The sequence below is a fragment of the Rattus norvegicus genome, chromosome Y (genome assembly GCF_036323735.1).
Source record: "Rattus norvegicus strain BN/NHsdMcwi chromosome Y, GRCr8, whole genome shotgun sequence".
Taxonomy (NCBI): domain Eukaryota; kingdom Metazoa; phylum Chordata; class Mammalia; order Rodentia; family Muridae; genus Rattus; species Rattus norvegicus.
In genome coordinates, this window is record NC_086040.1 from 57,471,292 (window position 1) to 57,476,345 (window position 5,054).

Consider the following 5,054-nt stretch of genomic DNA (forward strand, 5'->3'; position numbering starts at 1 on the left):
TTTGGAAAATTCTGTTTGTTGCAGCAGGAAAAGCTTGTAGGAGGTGGAAATTGAAGATAAACACACAGCTAGTGTTTGGCAAAGTGAATTACTGTTACTTGGCCAATAAGCTTAATTTTCAGTGGTTCTAGAGGAGAAAAAGCAGACATTTAAGATAGACAAAACATGGGTTTCCCAGTCTGAATAGAACATTCTTTGGTGAATCTGTTCCTTCCAAGCGGGAAATGCTTCTAGGAAGTGGACTTAGAAGATAAACACACAGCTAGTGATTTCCAAAGTGAATTGATGTTACTTGGCCAAAAATCTTAGTTTTAAGTGGTTCTAGACAGTAAAAAGCATACTTATCTATATGGAAAAAACATGGCTTTACTTTCCCAGTCTGACTCGACCATTGTTTGGCGAATTCTGTTCGTTCCAAGTGGGAAAAGCTTGTAGGAAGTTGACTTTCAAAATAAACACACAGCAACTCATTTTCAAATGAATTGCTGTTACTAGGATAAAAAGCTTACTTTTAAATGGTTTTAGATGGTAAATAGCAGACTTTTCAATATAAACAAAACATGGTTTTTCTAGTCTGAATCTCTCATTCTTTGGCAAAATCTCTTCGTTCAAAGGGGGGAAAGCTTGTAGGAAGTTCACTTTGAAGATAAACACACAGCTAGTGTTTTGGAAAGTGAATTGATGTTACTTGGCCAAAAAGCTGAGGCTTAAGTGGTTCTAGACGGTAAAAAGCATACTTTTCTATATGGACAAAACAGGGGTTTCCTTTCCCAGTCTGACTCGAACATTCTTTGGCGAATTCTGTTCGTTCAAAGCGGGAAAAGCTTGTAGGAATTTGACTTTGAAGATAAACACCGACCTAGTGTTTTGCAAAGTAAATTGCTGTTACTTGGCCAATAAGCTTAGTTTTCAGAGGTTCCAGAGGAGAAAAAGCAGACTTTTATGTATAGACAAAACATGCATTTCCCAGTCTGAAGCAGGCCTTCTTAGGTGAATCTGTTCGTTCCAAGCTGGAAAAGCTTGTAGGAAGTTGACTTTGAAGATAAATAGAACACTAGTGTTTTGCAAAGTGAAGTGCTGTTACTTGGAAAATAAGCTTAGTTTTCAGTGGTTCAAAAGGAGAAAAAGCAGACTTTTATATATACACAAAATGTGTTTTTCCCAGTCTGAATCACACATTGTTAGAGGATTTGTGTTCGTTCCAATCGGGAAAAGTTTGGAGGAAGTTGACTTTGAAGATAAACCCACAGCTAGCGTTTTTTTGTTTTTTCGTTTTTTTGTTTTTTTTTGTTTTTTTTGGTTCTTTTTTTTCGGAGCTGGGGATCGAACCCAGGGCCTTGCGCTTCCTAGGCAAGCGCTCTTCCACTGAGCTAAATCCCCAACCCCTAGCTAGTGTTTTACAAAGTGAATTGTTCTTACTTGGCAATTAAGCTTAGTTTTAAGTAGTTCTAGATGGTAAAAAGCTTTCTTTTCTATATAGACTATAAAAACTTTTCCCAGTTTCAGTCACTCATTCTTTGGCGAATTCTTTTCCTTCCAAGCGGTTAAAGCTTATAGGAAACTGACCTTGAAGATAAACACACAGCTACTGTTTTGTAAAGTGAATTGTTGTTACTTGTTTAATGAGCTAAATTTTAAGTGGTTCAAGATGGTAAAAAGCATACTTTTCTATATGGACAAAAAATGGGTTACCGTTCCCTGTTTGAATCGAACATTCTTTGGCAAATTCTCTTTGTTCCAAGCGGTATAGGCTTGTAGGAATTTGACTTTGAAGAAAAAAACACAGCTAGTGTTTTGCAAAGTGAAATGCTGTTACTTGGCAAATAAGCTTAGTTTTAAGTGGTTCTAGACTGTAAGAAGCATACTTTTCTATATGGACAAAACATGGATTTCCTTTCCCTGTCTGAATTGAACATTCTTTCGCGAATCGTGTTCGTTCCAAGTGGGAAAGGCTTGTAGGAAGTTACCTTTGAAGATAAACACACAGCTAGTGTTTTGGAAAGTGAATTGATGTTACTTGGCCAAAAAGCTAAGGCTTAAGTGGTTCTAGACGGTAAAAAGCATACTTTTCTATATGGACAAAACAGGGGTTTCCTTTCCCAGTCTGACTCGAACATTCTTTGGCGAATTCTGTTCGTTCAAAGCAGGAAAAGCTTGTAGGAAGTTGACTTTGAAGATAAACACCGACCTAGTGTTTTGCAAAGTAAATTGCTGTTACTTGGCCAATAAGCTTAGTTTTCAGAGGTTCCAGAGGAGAAAAAGCAGACTTTTATGTATAGACAAAACATGCATTTCCCAGTCTGAAGCAGGCCTTCTTAGGTGAATCGTGTTCGTTCAAAGTGGGAAAAGTTTGCATGAAGGTGACTTTGAAGATAAACACACAGCTAGTGTTTTACAGAGTGAATTGTATTTACTTGGGGATTAAGCCTAGTTTTAAGTAGTTCTAGATGGTAAAAAGCATACTTTTCTATGTAGACTATAAAAACTTTTCCCAGTCTCAATATCTCATTATTTGGCGAATTCTGTTCGTTCCAAGCAGGGAAAGCTTGTAGGAACTTGACTTTGAAGATAAACACACAGCTAATGTTTGAAAGTGAATGGTGTTACTTGGCGAATAAGCTTAGTTTTAAGTGGTTCTAGAGGGTAAAAAGCATACTTTTAGATATAGACAAAACAAGGGTTTCCCAATCTGAATAGAACATTCTTTGGTGAATCTGTTCCTTCCAAGCGGGAAAAGCTTGTAGGAACTTGACTTTGAAGGTAAACACACAGCTAGTGATTTTCAAAGTGAATGGCTGTTACTTGCCGAATAAGCTTAGTTTTAAGTGGTTCTAGAGGGTAAAAAGCAGACTTTTCAAGATAGACAAAACCTGGGTTTCCCAGTGTGAATCGAACATTCTATGGAAAATTCTGTTTGTTGCAGCAGGAAAAGCTTGTAGGAGGTGGAAATTGAAGATAAACACACAGCTAGTGTTTTGCAAAGTGAATTACTGTTACTTGGCCAATGAGCTTAATTTTCAATGGTTCTAGAGGAGAAAAAGCAGACATTTAAGATAAACAAAACATGGGTTTCCCAGTCTGAATAGAACATTCTTTGGTGAATCTGTTCCTTCCAAGTGGGAAAAGCTTCTAAGAAGTGGACTTAGAAGATAAACACACAGCTAGTGATTTGCAAAGTGAATTGATGTTACTTGGCCAAAAATCTTAGTTTTAAGTGGTTCTAGACGGTAAAAAGCATACTTTTCTATATGGAAAAAACATGGCTTTACTTTCCCAGTCTGACTCGACCATTGTTTGGCGAATTCTGTTCGTTCCAAGTGGGAAAAGCTTGTAGGAAGTTGACTTTCAAAATAAACACACAGCAACTCATTTTCAAAATGAATTGCTGTTACTAGGATAATAAGCTTACTTTTAAATGGCTCTAGATGGTAAATAGCAGACTTTTCAATATAAACAAAACATGGTTTTTCTAGTCTGAATCTCTCATTCTTTGGCAAAATCTCTTCGTTCAAAGGGGGAAAAGCTTGTGGGAAGTTCACTTTGAAGATAAACACACAGCTAGTGTTTTGGAAAGTGAATTGATGTTACTTGGCCAAAAAGCTAAGGCTTAAGTGGTTCTAGACGGTAAAAAGCATACTTTTCTATATGGACAAAACAGGGGTTTCCTTTCCCAGTCTGACTCGAACATTCTTTGGCGAATTCTGTTCCTTCAAAGCGGGAAAAGCTTGTAGGAAGTTGACTTTGAAGATAAACACCGACCTAGTGTTTTGCAAAGTAAATTGCTGTTACTTGGCCAATAAGCTTAGTTTTCAGAGGTTCCAGAGGAGAAAAAGCAGACTTTTATGTATAGACAAAACATGCATTTCCCAGTCTGAAGCAGGCCTTCTTAGGTGAATCGTGTTCGTTCAAAGTGGGAAAAGTTTGCATGAAGGTGACTTTGAAGATAAACACACAGCTAGTGTTTTACAGAGTGAATTGTATTTACTTGGGGATTAAGCCTAGTTTTAAGTAGTTCTAGATGGTAAAAAGCATACTTTTCTATGTAGACTATAAAAACTTTTCCCAGTCTCAATATCTCATTATTTGGCGAATTCTGTTCGTTCCAAGCAGGGAAAGCTTGTAGGAACTTGACTTTGAAGATAAACACACAGCTAATGTTTGAAAGTGAATGGTGTTACTTGGCGAATAAGCTTAGTTTTAAGTGGTTCTAGAGGGTAAAAAGCATACTTTTAGATATAGACAAAACAAGGGTTTCCCAATCTGAATAGAACATTCTTTGGTGAATCTGTTCCTTCCAAGCGGGAAAAGCTTGTAGGAACTTGACTTTGAAGGTAAACACACAGCTAGTGATTTTCAAAGTGAATGGCTGTTACTTGCCGAATAAGCTTAGTTTTAAGTGGTTCTAGAGGGTAAAAAGCAGACTTTTCAAGATAGACAAAACCTGGGTTTCCCAGTGTGAATCGAACATTCTATGGAAAATTCTGTTTGTTGCAGCAGGAAAAGCTTGTAGGAGGTGGAAATTGAAGATAAACACACAGCTAGTGTTTTGCAAAGTGAATTACTGTTACTTGGCCAATGAGCTTAATTTTCAATGGTTCTAGAGGAGAAAAAGCAGACATTTAAGATAAACAAAACATGGGTTTCCCAGTCTGAATAGAACATTCTTTGGTGAATCTGTTCCTTCCAAGCGGGAAAAGCTTCTAAGAAGTGGACTTAGAAGATAAACACACAGCTAGTGATTTGCAAAGTGAATTGATGTTACTTGGCCAAAAATCTTAGTTTTAAGTGGTTCTAGACGGTAAAAAGCATACTTTTCTATATGGAAAAAACATGGCTTTACTTTCCCAGTCTGACTCGACCATTGTTTGGCGAATTCTGTTCGTTCCAAGTGGGAAAAGCTTGTAGGAAGTTGACTTTCAAAATAAACACACAGCAACTCATTTTCAAAATGAATTGCTGTTACTAGGATAATAAGCTTACTTTTAAATGGCTCTAGATGGTAAATAGCAGACTTTTCAATATAAACAAAACATGGTTTTTCTAGTCTGAATCTC